The sequence below is a fragment of the Ranitomeya imitator genome, chromosome 6 (genome assembly GCF_032444005.1).
Source record: "Ranitomeya imitator isolate aRanImi1 chromosome 6, aRanImi1.pri, whole genome shotgun sequence".
Taxonomy (NCBI): Eukaryota; Metazoa; Chordata; class Amphibia; order Anura; family Dendrobatidae; genus Ranitomeya; species Ranitomeya imitator.
The window spans coordinates 567974908-567997938 of record NC_091287.1 but is presented as its reverse complement, the minus strand read 5'-3'; the positions used below and the strand labels follow the sequence as shown (position 1 = coordinate 567997938).

Sequence of the window (23031 nt, the reverse complement as noted above, 5' to 3'; positions counted from 1 at the left end):
GTGTCCAAGAAGGACATCACCTGTTTCTTGGTCACGGGAGTGGGCCAGCTCACGATCGCGCCCACTTTCTCCGGCTCTGGCTTCAGGGTGTTCCCGCCTACCCAGTGCCCCAGGTAGTGAACCTCCCTCATACCCATCTGGCACTTTCCCGGCTTGATAGTCAGTCCTGCTTGGTGAATTCGCCTGAGCACCTCCTCGAGATGCTGCAGGTGTTCCTTCCAGGAGGAATTGAAGATGGCAATGTCATCCAAGTACGCCACGGCGTACTTCTCCAGTCCCTGAAGCAGGAGGTTGACCATCCGCTGGAAAGTGGCAGGGGCATTTTTCATGCCGAAGGGCATGACCGTGGACTCGTACAGTCCAAAGGGTGTGATAAAGGCGGACTTCTCCTACGCCTCGGGGCTCAGGGGAATCTGCCAGTATCCTCGACTCAGATCCATTATTGTTAGGTAATCTGCGCTAGCTAACTTATCCAGCAGCTCCTCGATGCGCGGCATTGGGTGCGCGTCAGAGGCTGTGATGGCGTTGAGCCCCCTGTAGTCCACGCAGAACTGGGTGGTCCGGTCCTTCTTTGGCACGAGAACTACAGGTGATGCCAACATGCTCTTTGACCGTCGAATCAACCCCAGCTGTAACATCTCATCGATCTCTTGGCGCATAATCTGCTGCACCTGGTCAGAGATTCGATAGGGTGTTCACCGTAGTGGGGCGTGATTCCCGGTGTCCTCCTCGTGGACTGCTAACTCGTCCTCCCAGGTCGGTTGGAGAACACGACCCGGAAAGGTTCCAGTGTGGTCTGCAACTGCAACCACTGGGGTTCAGTTAACGAGGCGCTTACCTCCACATCCTCGATGGACCCATTGGCCTTGGCATGGGCCATCATGTCCAGGAGGGTGTCTTCCTCCCCGTCTTCGGGCAAGCTGCAGACCGGTAGGACGAAAGGTTCACATTCGTGATGAGCCTTCATCATGTTGACGTGAAAGGCCTTTCGCCTACCCTGAGCGTGGTCAAGCGTGACCACGTAAGTGACCGGGTTGAGCTGTTGGTGGATGACGTACGGGCCCTCCCAGGCTGCCTGAAGCTTATCCGTTGGTACGGGGACCAGCACCCACACCTTTTGACCCACGTGGTAGGTCCGCTCTCCGGCGTTCCGGTCGTACCAAAGCTTCTGGTCAGCCTGAGCCTGCGTCATGTTGTCATGCACCAACTGCGTCAAGGTCTGCATCTTGTCACGGAAGCGCATGACATACTCCACTATGGACACTTCAGAAGGGTTCGGCTCCTCTTCCCAGGATTCTCTTACCAACCCAAGGGGTCCCCGGACTCGCTTGCCGTACAGGAGCTCGAAGGGGGAGAACCCCGTCGAGGCCTGCGGAACCTCTCGGTAAGCGAACAGCAGGTGTGGGAGGTACCGCTCCCAGTCGCACCCTTGAGTCTCAACCAGTATGCGTAGCATCTGTTTGAGGGTACCATTGAAGCGTTCACACAAGCCATTGGTTTGTGGGTGATACGCACTCGATACCAGGTGCTTCACCTGCATTCTCTTACAGAGAGCCTCCATTAGGCGAGACATAAATTGGGTCCCTTGATCAGTAAGCATTTCCCTGGGAAATCCTACATGTGAAAAGATGGCCAACAGGGCATCCGCCAACTTATCTGCCCTAGTTGACGACAGAGCTACTGCCTCTGGGTACCGGGTAGCGTAGTCTACCACAGTAAGGATGTATTGCTTTCCAGAGCTGCTGGGGACAGCCAGCGGGCCCACAATGTCCACCGCGATCCTCTGGAAAGGCTCCTCTATCACTGGCAAAGGGATCAGGGGAGCCTTAATAGCAGGCCCCACTTTCCCCACTCTTTGACAGGTGACACAGGAGCGGCAGTAGTTTCACACATCTGTCCCCATCTTAGGCCAATAGAAGTGTTGAGACAGCCGTGCCTTAGTTTTGCTGATCCCCAAGTGTCCAGCTAGCAGGATCTCATGGGCAATCCGCAACAACTCACTCCGGAATTGCTGCGGTACGACCAGCTGTCTTTCCCTCAACCACTCCTTTTGTGATTCTCCGGGTACTGTCTCCCGGTACAACCTTCCTCGTTCCCAGAACACCCTCTCCTTATCAGTCTCGGAGGTGGGCGTCTCGGCGAATTGCCTCAAACTCTCTAGGCTCGCATCTGTGTGCAGAGCGGCCTGAAACTCCTGGCTAGGGGAAGCCAGAAGCGACGTCAGGGTCCCTTCCCCACGGGAACCCTCTTGGACCTGCTCTGGGTCCACCTCTGGTTCAGTCACAGTGATGACTGAGGAGGGTCCGGAAGGCTGACAGTTATCTGTAGTGTTGAGCATTCCGATACCGCAAGTATCGGGTATCGGCCGATATTTGCGGTATCGGAATTCCGATACCGAATTCCGATACTTCCCGCGTATCGGATACCGGAATCGGAAGTTCCCAGAATTCAAACTGAACGCTGCAGCCAATGAGGAATGATTGGAAGTGTGGGCACATTCTGTTTAGCATGGTGGGCATGTAAGTACTGGCAAGGCTGTGATTGGCTGCTGAAATGATGTCACTCTGCACTATAAAAAACGCTGCCGCCATTTTGCGCTCACTCTGCTGTGATTTCAGTTAGGGACAGTGTTAAAAATCGTTATTGTGCAAAAATATCTAATCAAGACTTAACCAGGTGCGTTATTCTTAAAAGAAAAATGTCATGATTTTCTGAAGAAAGTATAGTGGTTTATTGACTAGTCCACAGAAAAACCAAATTGCAGAAAACATAAAAATAGATTGTCCATGTGTAGATATCAGCGCTTTTCTTGTTACTCATCTTTCCAAGGTCCTGAATGGTAAAGTCATCTGTCTGTGTGGAGTTTGAAGGTCATCATGGCATGGAGTAGCTAACAGCTGTTGTTCCTCGTGTCTTGTCCCATGTCCATGGAGAATGATGGTGAAGGAAGGGAGGTGACCGTCCCACGTGACAAAAGCCCCCACACCCTCCTTAGAGACGTTTATATATGTTCAACACTGATCACGTGTCTTCTGTATATGGAGTTAACTTATACTCTGAGCTACATACACAGAAATAGCTTTTGATAGTGTCAGCAAGAAACCATGTGCTCGGTACAGAATAAAAATAAGAATAATTAATATTTAACAGACAGGACGCTGTGTTCTAACTGAGGGCCAGTTGAGCTAGCTAATTGCTTTATTTTCCTTTCCAAAGGCTAATTTAGCAAAACGCTGTGTGTTGTTCACTGTTCACCTTGCTCTTGCCTTGCAGCGCTGTTTTAACAGCGTTCTGCAAGGTCTCTGTGTGTGTGTGTGCAGCTCACTCTGTAGTCTGTGTGCAGCCATATACCCGGTTGTATTCAGCTCAGGGGGGGTTCACACTGCCTCACACAGTTGTCCTTTTTTGCTCATAATGCAGCCTGCTGCACATTTTTTCTCAAATTTCCTATTAGTGTTTTTCCACCCGTCTCCAGCTAAATTGTGGAAAAACACTACATAGGATAACCTAGAGGGGGTTTTTTGGCCTTGCAGCGCCGTTTACGGCTGTCTGCACGGTCTCCGTGTGATTTAAACTAGCTCTGTAGCCCGATCTGCACAAAAAAAAAAGTAAAGTTCACCAAACACAACTTAACACTTGTGTAGGCCACATTTGAAAAATAATAAAGTTTAGTCCACACTTTACAACATTAGTGTTTCTTACACCTGTTAGGAGGAGCATTTCAGGAATAAGCACACTAAGGCCTTAGTACTTTTCTGCTTATCTTTATCTGTCAACCAAGATGAAGAGGGCAGGGAGTAAGGCACGTGGGCGTGGGCGCGGAGCAGGGAGAGGAGCAGGGAGAGGACGTGGTGATTCTGTGCCTGCTGCGGGCGCCGGTGACTCGTCGTCACTCAGTTTCAGCAGGGAACAGTCCTTCATGCGCAGCTTTGTCGGAGAGCGCCGTGCACCGCTGCTGCGTGAAGACCAAATTGAAGCCGTTGTCGGGTGGATGGCAGCTAACGCCTCGGCATCGACTTCAGTTAGTGCCACATCCTCTCAGGCACAGAGCACTGGAGAGCAGCCATCTGTCTCTTCACCACCTGCCAAATTGGCCAGGCAGTCAGAGAGCCCAGGACAGGAGCCGTCTCTACTTCTGTTCTCTGAATCTCTTGGCTTGGAAACAGGGGGCCAGCCAAGCAGCATTGGAGAAATGGAAGAAGAGGCAGTGTGCAGTGATGCCCAACAGCTTTTTCTCTCTGACTCTGAAGAGGCAGGGGGGCCAGTGCCTCCGGTGACCACAGCGCAGTACGCATCTGATGATGAAACTCAGGTGCCGCTTTCTGATGCGTACTGTGCTGCCGAGACTACCCAGGAGGAGCAGTTGGTGGCATAGGGTAGTGGAGATGATGAGGTCCTTGACCCATCGTGGCGTGAGGAACAGGAAGGTGGTGGGAGCAGCTCTGAGGAAGAGCTTCCCCTTACGGGCCAAAGAGGGAGAGGGAGGGGGAAGACTGCGGAGCCTGTAGCCTCCACTTTGGCACCCGTTAGGAGCCTGTCTCTTTCCAAAGCCAAAAAGGGCGCTCCCAAGACTTGCAGTGCCTGGTCCTTTTTTGACACAGTTGCAGATGACATTTGTTTTGTCAAATGCAAGCTGTGTCATCAGAAAGTAAAAAGAGGGAAAAATGTCAGCAACCTCAATACCACAAATATGTGGAAACATGTGCGGACCAGGCACGCGGTGGAGTTACAGAAACAGACTGAAGATGTAGGCCAACCAACAGCGGCAGCTACCACCTCTTCAGCTCGTGTTGCCTCTTCCTCCAGCTCACGCACAGCTGGTTTGGCTTCCTCCCAGGATCGCCATGGAAGAACCTCTGGCACTGTTGTCCAGAGACCTTGTGTAATTCCACCCACAGCACCACCTTCCCAGTCATCCTCACACTCCCAGTCTACTCTACAGCCATCGGTAGTACAGGCATGGGAGAAAAGGCGGGCATTCTCGGCCAACCACCCCCGAGCACAGGCTCTGAATGCAGGCATTGCCAAACTGTTGTCCCTGGAAATGCTCTCGTTCAGGCTGGTGGAGACTGACAGCTTCCGTGACTTGATGGCATTGGCAGTCCCACAGTACAAGGTGCCCAGCCGCTTTTACTTCAGCAGGCAGGCTGTCCCTGCTCTGCACAGGCATGTTGAGGCAAACATAAAACATGCGCTACTGAACGCCGTCAGTAGCAAGGTCCACCTCACCACCGATGCGTGGACCAGTCAGCATGGACAGGGGCGATATGTTTCCCTCACTGCCCCTTGGGTTAATGTTGTTGAGCCAGGTACAGATCGTGCGAGTGGCGCAGGACGTGTCCTGCCCACTCCAAGGATTGCAGGAATCCAGTCTGTACGCATCGACTCCTCCTCTTACACCAGTTCCTCAGATTCCTCTCTGCAGGATCCGTCACAGTCCACCTCCACATGGACCCGTGAACGTTTACCTATGACCGACATGAGCACAGCCGTGGCCAAACGTCAGCAGGCCGTCTTGAAACTAGTTTCATTGGGGCATCGAAGCCACACAGCGCAGGAGCTCTGGAATGCCATCAAGCAGGAGAGCGATGTGTGGTTACTGTCAGCGAATCTCCAGCCAGGCATGGTAGTGTGTGACAATGGCCGAAATCTGGTGGCAGCTTTGGCCCTTGGCAACCTCACTCACATCCCATGTCTGGCACATGTGCTCAATTTGGTTGTGCAGAGTTTTCTGAGGGACTATCCGGATCTTGATGCCCTGCTGCACAAGGTCCGCCTAGAGTGTGCTCACTTGCGGCGTTCCAGCTTGGCCAGATCCCGCATTGCTGCTCTGCAGCGCCGATTCCGCCTTCCGGAACACTGCATCATATGTGACCTACCTACCCGGTGGAATTCCACGTTGCATATGTTGGAGCGGTTGTGTGAGCAGCAGCAAGCAGTTATGGAGTACCAGCTGCATCAGGCGCAAAGAAGTCGCAGTCAGCGCCGATCAGACTTCACAACCACAGAGTGGGCCACTATGAAGGACGTCTGCCAGGTTTTGCGTCCTTTTGATTATTCCACACGGATGGCAAGTGCAGATGATGCACTAGTCAGCATGACTGTCCCCCTTATCTGCCTGCTTCAGCAAACTTTGCAAGGGTTAAGGGATGATGTTGTGGAAGAGGTGGAGGATGAGGAGTCACCTTTTCCATCAGCTTCTGGAGAGTCAGCGCCACGTGGTTCCTCACAAAGGGGTACGCAGGGGCCAATTTGTGAGGAGGATGAGGAGGAGTCAATGGAGGAGGAAGAGCTCCGTCCAGAGGAGGGAGCGACACAATTGTCCAGTGGTCAGTGTGTACAGCGAGGGTGGGGTGATGACGAGCGGGCAGAGATCATGTCTCAAGCAGGGGACAGCGTTTCTGGGCCAGTTGGCACTCTGCAGCACATGGTGGATTTCATGCTGCAGTGCCTGAGAAACGACCGCCGCATCGACCACATTCTCAACATGCCTGATTATTGGGTGTTCACCCTCCTCGATCCTCGCTACCGGGACAACGTCCAAAACCTCATCCCTGCGTTGACCCGGGAGCGTAAATTGCGGGAGTACCACGACACACTGGTGAATTCCATCATCTTCTCCTGTCCAACTGAGAGGAGTGCTGCTAGTGCTTTACAAAGCAGCTCAGTGCGTCGAGGCAGTGGGGGAGGCTCTGCCCAAAGAGGGAGCAGAAGCAGTGCCTCTGCCCAAGGCAAGCCCAGTATGGCACAACTCTGGCACACTTTTGTGTGCCCGCCCCAAATGTCTACACCATCACCGGTGGCTCCAGTCAGCAGGAGGCAACGGTTCCGTCAGATGGTGACAGACTACATGGCTTGCCCTCTTACTGTACTCCCAGACGGCTCTTCCCCGTTCAAGTTTTGGGTCTCTAAGCTGGATACATGGCCAGAGCTAAGCCAGTATGCATTGGAGGTGCTGGCTTGCCCTGCGGCTAGTGTCTTATCGGAACGTGTCTTTAGTGCCGCAGGTGGTGTACTAACAGACCGTCGCATGCGACTATCCTCCGATAACGTTGACCGGCTTACTTTCCTGAAAATGAACCAGGCCTGGATCTCGCAGGAATTTGCCACTCCTCTGCCTGATTAAGTAATTGGGTGTCATCCAGGTCTCCTGCTGTGTTCATCTTTCTACCACCTGAACTGCTATTCCTGGGCTCCAACACCGCCAGTTGCGGCTCAGAAGTGCAGGCTGCACAGTAAAAACATACGACCCAGTGTTATTGGGTTTCAGTAACGGCAGCTGATCCCCAGCTGTGTAGCCGGCAATGTGTCCTGCGACCGCCACGCTGGCACAACAACCTAAATGTAAGGGAACCTGTCCCCCCCCCCCCCGTCGTTTGTTACTGAAAGAGCCATCTTGTGCAGCAGTAATGCTGCACAAGGAAAAGGTAGCTCTTTTTTTTTTAGCTCTTTGCACACGCAGAACTTAACACTTATAAAATGTGTTCACTGATACCGTTATACTGTCCCGGAGCTGGGACTTTTCTTCGTAATGTGACGCAGCACAGCCGTCATTCCTACCCCCTTGGTGCCATGCGCTGCCTCCTCAGCATTGTTTTAAGCTGTCATGGAGCCTGCGCTGTTCTGTTATCCCTTGGGCATGCCCTATTTGCGCTGCCTGTCTTCTGACATAATTTGGTGTCAGGCTGGCTGCGCCTGTGCGGCCGCGCTGCCCGAGATCCCGCCTCGCAGTGTCTTCTGATTGAGTCACACTGCGGGCCTGGGATCCATGGGCATGCGCAGTGCATATCTTCCCCTCGGGCTCTCGCTCATTTCCCTCCGCCTTCTTTAGACTGTGCGCCGTCAGCTGATCCCTAATAGCATGCCACGGCCGTGACACCGCACAGTCTGAAGAAGAGGGAAGGAGGGGAGTGAGAGTCGAGGATATGCACTGTGCATGCCCATGGTTCCAAGGCCCGCAGTGGGATTACGTTAGACGAGACTGCGAGGTGGGATCTGGAGCAGCGTGGACGCACAGGCACTGACAGCCTGACACCAAATTATGTCAGAAGACAGGCAGCGCTAATTGGGCATGGCCAAGGGCTAACAGAACAGCGCAGGCTCCGTGACAGCTTAAAACAACGCTGAGGAGGCAGCGCACGGCACCAAGGGGATAGGAATGACAGCTGTGCTGTGTCCCATTACGAAGGAAATTCGCACCTCCGGGACGGTTTAACGGTATAAGGGGACACATTTTTAGTGTTTACTTCGGTGTTTGCAAGGAGCATAATTAAAAGAACCACCTTTTCCTTTTGCATCCTTAGTGCTGCACAAGATGGCTCTTTCAGCTACAAACGTCTTGGGGGGGGGGTTAAAGGTTCCCTTTCAACTTGCTCCAATTAGGCTTCGGCCTACACTCTGTTCCTCTGCTCCTCCTGCTGTCCCTGGGCTCTAACACCGCCAGTTGGTGCCTGGAAGTGCTGTGTGCACAGTCAACAGTCGCTCTTCTGTTATTGGGGTTCAGTAACGTCAGCTGATCCCCAGCTGTGTGTGCGGCAATACCTCCAATCTGCTCCTCCTGCTGTCCCTGGGCTCTAACACCGCCAGTTGGTGCCTGGAAGTGCTGTGTGAACAGTCAACAGTCGCTCCTCTGTTATTGGGGTTCAGTAACGTCAGCTGATCCCCCAGCTGTGTGTGCGGCAATACCTCCAATCTGCTCCTCCTGCTGTCCATGGGCTCTAACACCGCCAGTTGGTGCCTGGAAGTGCTGTGTGCACAGTCAACAGTCGCTCCTCTGTTATTGGGGTTCAGTAACGTCAGCTGATCCCCAGCTGTGTATCCGGCAACGTGTCATGCGACCGCCACGCTGGCACAACTAAAATGTAAGGGGACCTGTCCCCCCCCCCCCCTAGGCGTTTGTTACTGAAAGAGCCACCTTGTGCAGCACTAATACTGCACAAGGGAAAGGTCGCTCTTGAAATTATGCTCCTTGCAAACGCTGAACTACACACTCATGTAATGTGTCCCCTCACACCGTCCAACCGTCCCGGAGGTGGGACTTTCCTTTGTAATGTGACGCAGCACAGCCGTCATTGCTACCCCCTTGGCACCGTGCGCTGCCTCCTTAGCGTTGTTTGATTCCGTCATGGACCCTGCACTGTTATGTTATCCCTTGGCCATGCACAGTTTGCGCTGCCCGTCCTCTGACATCATTTGTTGTCGTCCTGGCTGCGCCTGTGCGTCCACGCTGCCCGAAATCACACCTCGCAGTGTCGTCTAATGTGATCCCACAGTGGGCCTGGTATCCATGGCCATGCGCAGTGCATATACTAGCCTCTCACTCACCTTCTTCACGCTTCTTCAGACTAGTCGGCGTCAGCTGATCCCTAATAGCATGCCACGGCCGTGACGCCGCACAGTCTGAAGAAGCAGGAAGGAGGTGAGTGAGAGGCGATGATATGCACTGCGCATGCCCATGGATCCCTGGCCCGCAGTGGGACTACATTAGATGACACTGCAAGGTTGGATCTCGGGCAGCTTGGACGCACAGGCACTGCCAGCCTGACACCTACATGATGTCAGAAGACGGGCACCGCTAACTGTGCATGGCCAAGGGATAACATTACAGCGCGGGCTCCGTGACAGAACCAAACAACGTTGAGGAGGTGGCGCCCGGCACCAAGGGGGTTGGAATGACGGCTGTGCTGTGTCACATTACAAAGGAAAGTCCCACTTCCGGGATGGTTTGACGGTGTGAGGGGGGGCACATTATATGAGTGTGTACTTCAGCGTTTGCAAGGAGCATAATTTTTGGAGCCACCATTTTCCATGTGCAGTATTACTGCTGTACAAGATGGCTCTTTCAACAACAAATGCCTGGGGGGGGAGGTTAAAGGTTCCCTTTCAACTTGCTCCACTGCAGGCTTCGGCCTACACTCTGCTCCTCTTTGATTCCCTGGGTTTCAACACTGTCAGTTGCCACCTGGAAGTGTTGTCTACACAGAAAAAACACTAGGTGATGTGTCAGTGGGGTTCAGCACCGCCAGCTGTTCCCCTGCTGTGTAGTCGGCAACGTGTCCAGCACAAGCCACGCTGGCACAACAGAACAAAAGCTGCCACCAGTGCAGGCTTCGGCCTACACTCTGCTCCTCTCCTCCTCCTGCTGACCCTGGGCTCAAACACCGCTAGTTTTTGCCCGGAAGTGCTAGCTGCACAGAGAAAAACACCAGCCAATGTGTTAGTGGGGTTCAGCACCGCCAGCTGTTCCCCTGCTGTGTAGCCGGCAACGTGACCTGCAAACGCCACGCAGGCACATGAACTGAAATTAAAGGGAACCTGGCCCCACCCCCCCAGGTGTTTCTATGTATAACAGCCACCTAGTACAGCAGTACTGCTGCATTTGTACAAAGTGGCTGTTTTTTTATCCTTGCCCACGTAGAATTAAACACGTAAAATATGTGTCTCATTACAGACCATTACAATGTCCCTGAGGTGTGACTTTACTTTTTAATGACACGCACCACCCCCCTTGGTAGCGCTGCCCGTCTTCTGACATCATTGGTTGGCTGCCTGTGCCTGTGCGTCCGCCCTGCCCGACACAACCCCCCTCGTTTCATATATTTTGGCTGCGAGGGTGTGATTGATGGGCATGTGCAGTGCATATGTTCGCCTGTCTTAACTCATCTCCTTCCGCCTTCTTCAGACTGTGCGGCCTCCTGGCCGTGGTAGGCGATAAGGGATCAGCTGAGGCCGCCCAGTCTGAAGCAGGTGTAAGGACATGTGTGAGCGGCAAACATATTTACTGCACAAGGCCACGAATCCCAGCCACGCAGTGTGATTTTTTGAAAACACACTGTGGGCCTGGGATTCATATCCATTGCTAACCGCAACGGCCAACATGAAATGAGGTGAGAAGACAGGCAGCGCTCACAGCGCATGGCCAAGGGATCACAATAGCGCAGACTCCTGTACAGCTAATACAACGCTCAGGAATCTGCGCCCACCACCTAGGTGTAAATTTTGACACCTGTGCTGCGTCTCCTTAAAAAGACAAGTCACGCCTCCACTACTGTTTGACAGTATAATGGGCTAAATAGTGTACGTGTTTTATTCAGCGTGTGCAAGGAGCAAACTAAATAGAGCAACCTTTTACTTGTGCAGCATTAATGCTGCACAAGGTGTGGCTCTTGTACCTTGCAACACCTGAGGGGGGGTTAAAGGTTACCTTTGAAATTGGTTCAACTGGGCTTCGGCCTACACTCTGCTCCTCTCCTCCTCCTGCTGACCCTGGGCTCTAACACCGCTAGTTTTTGCCCGGAAATGCGAGCTTCACAGAGAAAAACAACAGCCAATGTGTTAGTGGGGTTCAGCACCGCCAGCTGTTCCCCTGCTGTGTAGCCGGCATCGTGTCCAGCACAAGCCACGCTGGCACAACCGACCAAAAGCTGCCACCAGTGCAGGCTTCGGCCTACACTTTGCTCCTCTCCTCCTCCTGCTGACCCTGGGCTCTAACACCGCCAGTTTTTGCCCGGACATGCGAGCTGCACAGAGAAAAACACCAGTCAATGTGTCAGTGGGGTTCAGCAACGCCAGCTGTTCCCCTGCTGTGTAGCTGGCAACGTGTCCTGCAAACGCCACGCAGGCACATGAACTGAAATTGAAGGAAGCCTGCCCCCCCCCCAGGTGTTTCTATGTATAACAGCCACCTTGTACAGCAGTACTGCTGCATTTGTACAAGGTGGCAGACTTTTTCTCCTTGCCCACGTTTAATTAAACACGTACTAAATGTGTCTCATTGAGACCATTCCACTGTCCCTGAGGTGTGACTTTCCTTTCTAATGATACGCAGCACCACCCTTGTTAGCGCTGCCCGTCTTTTGACATCATTGGTTAGCTGGCTGCGCCTGTGCGTCTGCCCTGCTCGAAACAACGCCCCTCGGTGTCTTATTTTTTTGGACAACGAGGATGTGATTGATGGGCATGTGCAGTGCATATGTTTGCCTGTGTTCACTCATCTCCTTCCGCCTTCTTCAGACTGGGTGGCCTCATGACCGCGGCATGCGATAAGGGATCAGATGAGGCCGCCCAGTCTGAAGCAGGTGTAAGGACATGTGTGAGCGGCAAACATATTTACTGCACAAGGCCACGAATCCCAGCCACGCAGTGTGATTTTTAGAAAACACACTGTGGGTCTGGGATTCATGTCCATCGCTAACCGCAACGGCCGACATGAAATGAGGTCAGAAGACAGGAAGCGCTCACAGCGAATGGCCAAGGGATAATAAGAGCGCAGACTCCTGTACAGCAAATAACAACGCTCAGGAAGCTGCGCCCATGCACCAAGGTGTTATTTTCGACACCTGTGCTGCTTTTCTTTAAAAAGACAAGTCACGCCTCCACTACTGTTCTACAGTAGAATGGGCTAAATAGTGTACGTGTTTTATTCAGCGTGAGCAAGGAGCAAAATTAAGAGAGCAACCTTTTACTTGTGCAGCATTAATGATGCACAAGGTGTGGCTCTTGTACCTTGCAACACCTGAGGGGGGGTTAAAGGTTACCTTTGAAATTGGTTCAACTAGGCTTCGGCCTACACTCTGCTCCTCTCCTCCTCCTGCTGACCCTGGGCTATAACACCGCCAGTTGTAGCCTGGAAGTGCTAGCTGCACAGAGAAAAACACCCGCCAATGTGATAGTGGGGTTCAGCACCGCCAGCTGTTCCCCTGCTGTGTAGCCGGCATCGTGTCCAGCACAAGCCACGCTGGCACAACTGACCAAAAGCTGCCACCAGTGCAGGCTTCGGCCTACACTCTGCTCCTCTCCTCCTCCTGCTGACCCTGGGCTATAACACCGCCAGTTGTAGCCTGGAAGTGCTAGGTGCACAGAGAAAAACACCCGCCAATGTGTTACTGGGGTTCAGCACCGCCAGCTGTTCCCCTGCTGTGTAGCCGGCATCGTGTCCAGCACAAGCCACGCTGGCACAACTGACCAAAAGCTGCCACCAGTGCAGGCTTCGGCCTACACTTTGCTCCTCTCCTCCTCCTGCTGACCCTGGGCTCTAACACCGCCAGTTTTTGCCCGGACATGCGAGCTGCACAGAGAAAAACACCAGTCAATGTGTCAGTGGGGTTCAGCAACGCCAGCTGTTCCCCTGCTGTGTAGCTGGCAACGTGTCCTTCAAACGCCACGCAGGCACATGAACTGAAATTGAAGTGAGCCTGCCCCCCACCCCCAGGTGTTTCTATGTATAACAGCCACCTTGTACAGCAGTACTGCTGCATTTGTACAAGGTGGCTGACTTTTTCTCCTTGCCCACGTGGAACTCAACACGTACAAAATGTGTCTCATTAGAGACCATTACAATGTCCCTGAGGTGTGACTTTCCTTTTTAATGACACGCAGCACCCCCATTGTTAGCGCTGCCCGTCTTCAGACATCATTGGTTGGCTGGCTGTGCCTGTGCGTCCGCCCTGCCCGACACAACGCCCCTCGTTGTCTCATATATTTTGACTGCGAGGGTGTGATTGATGGGCACGAGCAGTGCATATGTTCGCCTGTCTTCACTCCCCTCCTTCCGCCTTCTTCAGACTGTGCGGCCTCATGGCCGTGGCAGGCAATAAGGGATCAGCTGAGGCCGCCCAGTCTGAAGCAGGTGTAAGGACATGTGTGAGCGGCAAACATATTTACTGCACAAGGCCACGAATCCCAGCACCGCAGTGTGACTTTATGGAAAGACACTGTGGGTCTGGGATTTATGGCCATCGTTAACCGCACCGGCCAACATGAAATGAGGTCATAAGACGGCCTGCACTAACAGGGTATTGCCAAGGGATAACACAAGAGCGCACTCTCCTGTACTGCAAATAACAAGGGTAAGGAGTCTGCGCCCAGCACCTAGGTGTAAATTTTGACACCTGTGCTGCGTCTTCTTCAAAAGAAAAGTCACGCCTCCACTACTGTTTGACAGTATAATGGGCTAAATAGTGTACGTGTTTTATTCAGCGTGTGCAAGGAGCAAAATGAAGAGAGCAACCTTTTACTTGTGCAGCATTAATGCTGCACAAGGTGTGGCTCTTGTACCTTGCAACACCTGAGGGGGGGTTAAAGGTTACCTTTGAAATTGGTTCAACTAGGCTTCGGCCTACACTTTGCTCCTCTCCTCCTCCTGCTGACCCTGGGCTCTAACACCGCTAGTTTTTGCCCTGAAGTGCTAGCTGCACAGAGAAAAACACCAGCCAATGTGTTAGTGGGCTTCAGCACTGCAAGCTGTTCCCCTGCTGTGTAGCCGGCATCGTGTCCAGCACAAGCTACGCTGGCACAACCAACCAAAAGCTGCCACCAGTGGAGGCTTCGGCCTACACTCTGCTCATCTCCTCCTCCTGCTGACCCTGGGCTCTAACACCGCTAGTTTTTGCCCGGAATTGCTAGCTGCACAGAGAAAAACACCAGCCAATGTGTTAGTGGGGTTCAGCACCGCCAGCTGTTCCCCTGCTGTGTAGCTTGCAACGTGACCTGCAAACGCCACGCAGGCACATGAACTGAAATTGAAGGGAGCTTGCCCCCCACCCCCAGGTGTTTCTATGTATAATAGCCACCTTGTATAGCAGTACTGCTGCATTTGTACAAGGTGGCTGACTTTTTCTCCTTGCCCACGTGGAACTCAACACGTACAAAATGTGTCTCATTGAGACCATTCAACTGTCCCTGAGGTGTGACTTTCCTTTCTAATGATACGCAGCACCCCCCTTGGTAGCGCTTCCCGTCTTTTGACATCATGGTTAGCTGGCTGCGCCTGTGCATCCGCCCTGCATGAAACAACGCCCCTTGTTGTCTTATTTATTTTGTCAGCGAGGGTGTGGTTTATGGGCACGAGCAGTGCATATGTTCGCCTGTCGTCACTCATCTCCTTCCGCCTTCTTCAGACTGTGCGGCCTCCTGGCCGCGGCATGCGAAAAGGGATCAGCAGAGGCCGCCCAGTCTGAAGCAGGTGTAAGGACGTGTGTGAGCGTCAAAAATATTTACTGCTCAAGGCCACGAATCCCAGCACCGCAGTGTGACTTTATGAAAAGGCAGTGTGGGTCTGGGATTTATGGCCATCGTTAACCGCAGCGGCCAACATGAAATGAGGTCATAAGACGGGCAGCGCTAACAGGGCATTGCCAAGGGATAACACAAGAGCGCAGACTCCTGTACAGCAAAAAACAACGCTCAGGAAGCAGCGCCAAGCACAAAGGCGTTATTTGGGACACCTATGCTGCGTCTCCTTAAAAATACAAGTCACGCCTCAACTACAGTTTGACTGTAGAATGGGCTAAATTGTGTACGTGTTGCATTCAGCGTGTGCAAGTAGACAAATTAATAGAGCAACCTTTTCTTGTGCAGCATTAATGCTGCACAAGGTGTGGCTCTTGTACTTTGTAACACCTGAGGGGGGTTAAAGGTTACCTTTGAAATTGGTTCAACTAGGCTTCGGCCTACACTCTGCTCCTCTCCTCCTCCTGCTGACCCTGGGCTCAAACAACGCTAGTTTTTGCCCGGAAGTGCTAGCTGCACAGAGAAAAACACCAGCCAATGTGTTAGTGGGGTTCAGCACCGCCTGCTGTTCCCCCACTGTGTAGCCGGCAAAGTGTCCTGCAAACGCAACGCAGACACAAAGCTGACTCCAGTGCAGGCTTCGGCCTACACTCTGCTCCCCCTGCTTACCCTTTGTTCCAACACCGCTAGTTGGGGCTGTAGGAAGACAATCTTTGATAGGCAACGCATCCGGGTTCCAGCACCGCCAGCTGGTTCTCGGCAGTGTTTTTGTCACAGGTACTCCCTCGTGCCAAACCTGGTTCCAGCACTGTCAGCTGTTTCCGGGTAGTGTCAAGCTCACTGAGACGCCTATGCTTGCCCCGTCGTGGTGCGGTCGGGTTAGCCAACTCCAGGGTGCCTCCAGTTTAGGAGCTTCCTATGTGGGCTGCGTGAATTGGTAGTCAAGGCTGGTTTTGTAGTGCCAGTAGGCCCAGCTCCCCCTGTAGGACTGTTGGGGTTCGGTAACTGCGGCTGCCTCGCGGCCTAGCTGTTCTCTCCTCTCCTGTGGGCCTTGGGGTCCACCACCTGGTTCCAGGACCGTCAGCTGGTTCCGGGCCGAGCCTTTGGCTTAGGTGCCTCCTCCTGGGTATCCGAGTTCCGCCAACGTCAGGCGGTCCTTGGTAGTGCTTTTACGCGCGGGCACCTACAGCTTAGTAACCGGGTTCCAGCACCGTCAGCTGGTCCTCGGTCGTGCCATTGGCTCTTGCACACTGGGGCAATGCATCTGGGTTCCAGCACCGCCAGCTGGTTCTCGGCAGTGTTCTTGTCACAGGTACTTCCTCATGCCAAGCCTGGTTTCAGCACCGTCAGCTGTTTCCGGGTTGTGTCAAGTTCACTGAGACGCCTATGCTTGCCCCGTCGTGGTGCGGTCGGGTTAGCCAACTCCAGGGTGCCTCCAATTTAGGAGCTTCCTATGTGGGCTGCGTGAACTGGTAGTCAAGGCTGGTTCTGTAGTGCCAGTAGGCCCAGCTCCCCCTGTAGGACTGTTGGGGTTCGGTAACTGCGGCTGCCTCGCGGCCTAGCTGTTCTCTCCTCTCCTGTGGGCCTTCGGGTCCACCTCCTGGTTCCAGCACCGTCAGCTGGTTCCAGGCCGAGCCTTTGGCTTAGGTGCCTCCTCCTGGGTATCCGAGTTCCGCCAACGCCAGGCGGTCCTTGGTAGTGCTTTTAAGCGCGGGCACCTACAGCTTAGTAACCGGGTTCCAGCACCGCCAGCTGGTTCTCGGCAGTGTTCTTGTCACAGGTACTCCCTCGTGCCAAGCCTGGTTTCAGCACCATCAGCTGTTTCCGGGTTGTGTCAAGCTCACTGAGACGCCTATGCTTGCCCCGTCGTGGTGCTGTCGGGTTAGCCAACTCCAGGGTGCCTCCAGTTTAGGAGCTTCCTATGTGGGCTGCGTGAACTGGTAGTCAAGGCTGGTTCTGTAGTGCCAGTAGGCCCAGTCCCCCTGTAGGACTGTTGGGGTTCGGTAACTGCGGCTGCCTCGCGGCCTAGCTGTTCTCTCCTCTCCTGTGGACCTTCTGGTCCACCACCTGGTTCCAGCACCGTCAGCTGGTTCCGGGCCGAGCCTTTGGCTTAGGTGCCTCCTCCTGGGTATCCGAGTTCCGCCAACGCCAGGCGGTCCTTGGTAGTGCTTTTAAGTGCGGGCACCTACAGCTTAGTAACCGGGTTCTAGCACCGTCAGCTGGTCCTCGGTGCCATTGCCTCTTGCACACTGGGGCAATGCATCCGGGTTCCAGCACCGCCAGCTGGTTCTCGGCAGTGTTCTTGTCACAGGTACTCCCTCGTGCCAAGCCTGGTTTCAGCACCGTCAGCTGTTTCCGGGTTGTGTCAACTTCACTGAGACGCCTATGCTTGCCCCGTCGTGGTGCGGTCGGGTTAGCCAACTCCAGGGTGCCTCCAGTTTAGGAGCTTCCTATGTGGGCTGCGTGAACTGGTAGTCAAGGCTGGTTCTGTAGTGCCAGTAGGCCCAGCTCCCCCTGTAGGACTGTTGGGGTTCGGTAACTGCGGCTGCCTCGCGGCCTAGCTGTTCTCTCCTCTCCTGTGGGCCTTCAGGTCCACCACCTGGTTCCAGCACCGTCAGCTGGTTCTCGGCAGTGTCTTTTGCTCTTGTACCTTCTGCTCCCCATCCTGGTTCCAGTACCGTCAGCTGGTTCCGGGCAGAGCCTTTGGCTTAGGTGTCTCCTTCTGGGTATCCGAGTTCCGCCAACGTCAGGCGGTCCTTGGTAGTGCTTTCAGGCACGGGTACCTCCTGCTTAGTAACCGGGTTCCAGTAACGTCAGCTGGTCCTCGGTAGTTCCATTGGCTCTTGGACCTTCGGCTACCCATCCGGGTTCCAGTACCGTCAGCTGGTTCTCGGCAGTGTCTTTTGCTCTTGTACCTTCTGCTCCCCATCCTGGTTCCAGTACCGTCAGCTGGTTCCGGGCAGAGCCTTTGGCTTAGGTGCCTCCTTCTGGGTATCCGAGTTCCGCCAACGTCAGGCGGTCCTTGGTAGTGCTTTTTAGCACGGGTACCTCCTGCTTAGTAACCGGGTTCCAGTAACGTCAGCTGGTCCTCGGTAGTTCCATAGGCTCTTGAACCTTCGGGTAGCCATCTGAGTTCCAGTTCCATCAGCTGGTTCTTGGCATTTTCTCAGCCTTCTTGTACCTTCTGCTACATTTCCAAGTTGAAGACCCTAAAGTCGACGACCCGGAAGACCACCCCGATGACGACGACCCGGAAGACCACCCCGATGACGGCGGAGACGACGACGGCGGAGACGACGACGGCGGAGATGACGACACTGGAGACGACGACCCTGGAGACGACGACATGGAAGACCGAGAAGCAGAAGAACAAGAGGCTGCAGAACAAAGAGCAGAAGAACATTAAGCATAAGACTTAATATCAGAGCAAAAGATATTATCTAAATTATATGCAGAAGAAGACTAAGCAGTGTATGGGGGTGAGTCCGTTCCTCCTCGTGGTGCCCCTGGATAAAGCCTGATGCTGCAGGCCAAACTGAACGCGGACAAATGTAACTTTTGTGACTGGCAGAACGGAAGATGTAATCTTCCAACTTTTATAGATAACAACTACGGGAATGCCTGTCACAAATGAGAATATGATGAAGAAGTAGAATAGGAAGAATAATAACAGTGGAATAAAAAGAATATGTAGAATAGGAAGAAAAATAATAGTTGAATAAAATGAATATGAAGAATGTAATAAAAAAAAAAAAAAAGGTAAAGGATGAAGAAGAAGATGAATAAGGTGAAGAAGAAGTTGATGTCAAAGATGCTGATGATGATGATGAAGATGAAAGTGTGGGAAAAGTAAAAAAAAAAAAGAAGAAAAAGAAGGGGAAGGGCGTGGAATAGTGAAACATCAATATCTGACAAAATAAAAATTTACATAGTCAATATCTTTGTCACTCCGAACGTCTTAAAAAAAAAAAAAAAAAACATGCTATTCTATTTGATTGGGATAAACCTCTATGACTTTAATGTCTCCGCCACCTCCCCAAATACATCCGGCATTATTCTTAGTTGTTTTCCTTCATGTAGAATGAACCTACAAGGCAAGAAAGGGTTTATTTTAATTCCGATATTTTGGTCCCATTGACTTGCATTGGGATCGGGTATCGGTATCGGCGATATCCGATATTTTTTGCATATCGGCCGATCCTATCCGATACCGATACTTTCCGATATCGGAAGGTATCGCTCAACACTAGTTATCTGTGTTCTGGGCACTCTGACTGCGGGTGACAGCAGCTACGTAGGCTGTCTCCCCGGGGATTTCTACAGGCCCATCAACCGGCGCTGCTATGGGCTCTACCTCCCCATCCACCCCCAACACTCCAGGGGCAGTGCTACTTATGGGCCAGTTACCTTCCTCGGTGGCACTGGTCACTTTCATGGCATCACCTTCCTCACGGTTCCCATGCATCTCCCCATTTCCTGTAGCACCGACACTTGCCCCTGTTAGGGGTTCCTTAGCCGTCTCACTCCGCAGAGCGACGTGGCTGGGCACGCCTGTACCTATGGACACATTAACCTTCACAGAAAAATCATTATCAGGTTCAGCTGGCACAGGTACAACATTTTCACCATCAATCCTAGGAAAAAAATGGTTAATAGATGCATCAACACAAGATAAAGCATGGTCAGGTAACACATGCGATTTCCCATCATCATCATCATCATCATCATCATCAGGGTTAACGTTACCCTCATTAGGAGATTGGGGAGGGGTGTCTGGAACGTAGTATGCAACCATCCTCCCCAAATCAGTCCCCAACAAAACATCAGTGGGCAAATTATCAGACAGCCCCACTTCCTTCACCCCGCTCCTGGCACCCCAATCAATAAAAACCCGGGCCATCGGTAAGGGACAGCTGAGGCCCCCAATCCCAGTGACAGTTAGGGTTTTCCCCGGAATGATTTCTTCAGGGGCCGTTGAGGCCTGTAGCAACATGGCCTCCCACAGTGACGTGCTGTACGTTGTCACACACCCTCCCAACCACACCACCCACCAAAAGAACTGCTGCATTAGGCCCTGGGGCCTTGGCTGGGGTGTTCTTCTGCTTGGTTGGGCAGGAGGGACTGAGATGACCAGTCTGATTGCAGGTGTAACCCTTGCGAGGTTCGGTGGTAGGTCTGGTGCTGTTGGCCACAGGGCCAGGACCTCTGGTGTGTTGGCTGGCAGGGATACTGGCGTTGGTTGCAGGCTTACCCCCTCTCCAGCTGGTGGTGACTGGCTTCTGCACTTCCGATCTACGGTTGGCCTCATAGGCATCGGCAATCTGCGCTGCTTTCGTCACGTCTTTGGGTTCTCTGTCCATCACGAACTGTCACACCTCAGCTGGGCAAAGATGAAAGAACTGGTCTTTGATCATCAGGTCTCGCAGCTGTGCAAAGGTGGTCACTGACAGTCCTTGGTCCACTGGTCAAAGTGGGTCCCCAGTCCATCACATCACTGTAACTGTCGTGTGGGCCACGTTGAAGGGTCCGGAACTTTCTACGGTACACCTCGGGTGTAAGCTGGTACTTGGCTATCAGAGCCTGCTTGATGGCCTCATAGTCACCATCTTGTTCTTGAGGGAGGGCAGCAAACGCCTCCAGAGCTTTGCCTCTCAGCCCTGGTGTCAGGTATCGTGCCCATTCATCTGTAGGCAGCCGGTACTGTCTGCAGGCTTTCTCAAAGGCCCACAGAAAAGTGTCCAAATCTCTGTCCTTACATAGTAACATAGTAACATAGTTAGTAAGGCCGAAAAAAGACATTTGTCCATCCAGTTCAGCCTATATTCCATCATAATAAATACCCAGATCTACGTCCTTCTACAGAACCTAATAATTGTATGATACAATATTGTTCTGCTCCAGGAAGACATCCAGGCCTCTCTTGAACCCCTCGACTGAGTTCGCCATCACCACCTCCTCAGGCAAGCAATTCCAGATTCTCACTGCCCTAACAGTAAAGAATCCTCTTCTATGTTGGTGGAAAAACCTTCTCTCCTCCAGACGCAAAGAATGCCCCCTTGTGCCCGTCACCTTCCTTGGTATAAACAGATCCTCAGCGAGATATTTGTATTGTCCCCTTATATACTTATACATGGTTATTAGATCGCCCCTCAGTCGTCTTTTTTCTAGACTAAATAATCCTAATTTCGCTAATCTATCTGGGTATTGTAGTTCTCCCATCCCCTTTATTAATTTTGTTGCCCTCCTTTGTACTCTCTCTAGTTCCATTATATCCTTCCTGAGCACCGGTGCCCAAAACTGGACACAGTACTCCATGTGCGGTCTAACTAGGGATTTGTACAGAGGCAGTATAATGCTCTCATCATGTGTATCCAGACCTCTTTTAATGCACCCCATGATCCTGTTTGCCTTGGCAGCTGCTGCCTGGCACTGGCTGCTCCAGGTAAGTTTATCATTAACTAGGATCCCCAAGTCCTTCTCCCTGTCAGATTTACCCAGTGGTTTCCCGTTCAGTGTGTAATGGTGATATTGATTCCCTCTTCCCATGTGTATAACCTTACATTTATCATTGTTAAACCTCATCTGCCACCTTTCAGCCCAAGTTTCCAACTTATCCAGATCCATCTGTAGCAGAATACTATCTTCTCTTGTATTAACTGCTTTACATAGTTTTGTATCATCTGCAAATATCGATATTTTACTGTGTAAACCTTCTACCAGATCATTAATGAATATGTTGAAGAGAACAGGTCCCAATACTGACCCCTGCGGTACCCCACTGGTCACAGCGACCCAGTTAGAGACTATACCATTTATAACCACCCTCTGCTTTCTATCACTAAGCCAGTTACTAACCCATTTACACACATTTTCCCCCAGACCAAGCATTCTCATTTTGTGTACCAACCTCTTGTGCGGCACGGTATCAAACGCTTTGGAAAAATCGAGATATACCACGTCCAATGACTCACCGTGGTCCAGTCTATAGCTTACCTCTTCATACCTTCTTACCTTCTCCATAACAGGAAAGTGATCGGGCCGGGGCTTCGGTGTCTGAGCGCTGCTGGGCTCACGGTTGGTCTGGGACAACCCCTGCATTTGCAGTCGGGCCATCTGCAGCTGGTACTCCCGCTCCGCTTGGGCCTCTCGCTCGGCTCGCTGGGCCTGGGCCTCTCGCTCGGCTCGGGCATCCTGCCGGTATTGCTGAATCAGCTGTAGGCGTCCAACATGGTCATCAGTGGGGAGTTCTCCCAAGGCCGCCTGCAGGTGGGGGTCCATTTCGCCCTGGTTGCTAATCGGGCCGGCATTCAGTGGTTGGACCTCTGCTGCAGCACCATGTTCACTTGTGCTGGCTTCTGCGGCCTCTGGGCTCTGTGACCTGGCTTGGTCTGCTTCAAATTGCACCAGTTCAGCGACCATTTGAATCTTGGTCTTACCCTGGGGGTTCAGGCCATGGTTCAGCCTGATGACATCACAAAAAAGGGCTGGTTTACCCAGACCCTCCTCTCTCTTCAGTTTAACTAAATTTAACCTAAATTTGTCTAATGCCTGTAGCTTAGCTACAGAACATGTCATAGTCATAACAAACCCAGCATTCATCTCATATTAACATTGGCATTCTAATGAGATCAAATATGTCCTATTTGTGATGCATAATTACAGAGAAATCCGAGTTAGAAGCTCATGTTTACAGCGGTTGACAGATCCGCCAATGGACGTTAAGAATATGTATTCAATATTCTCCTAGCCCAAGTCGTTGGCCCAATATCTAATCATATTAGAACAAAGACTCTCATAGATTCTGGAAGCTTCTATACCAGTTTCAGCTGGTACAACTTTCCACTGCAGCTATGCCTGATCGTAAATACCTTTCTTCAATAAACTTCCCCACACATAGTGAAAGGGAAGGGGGGGGGTTTAGCCCACAGCCTGGACTAACAAGAGAAACTAAACTTATATGATATTTCATACAATATAGTGACAGGGACGATAAAGGTATCCTTCCCGGCATTCCTGACATAT

The 23031-nt window shown here is 52.3% G+C and overlaps 2 protein-coding genes across 2 annotated transcripts in view; one reads left to right on the top strand and one right to left on the bottom strand.

Annotated features, from left to right (window-relative positions):
• LOC138643509 (uncharacterized) overlaps positions 1-23031 on the bottom strand; it is a 1192186-nt gene that overhangs the window by 170708 nt on the left and 998447 nt on the right. The window lies entirely within an intron of this gene.
• Positions 1-23031, top strand: part of LOC138642302 (uncharacterized) — a 70499-nt gene that overhangs the window by 45046 nt on the left and 2422 nt on the right. The window lies entirely within an intron of this gene.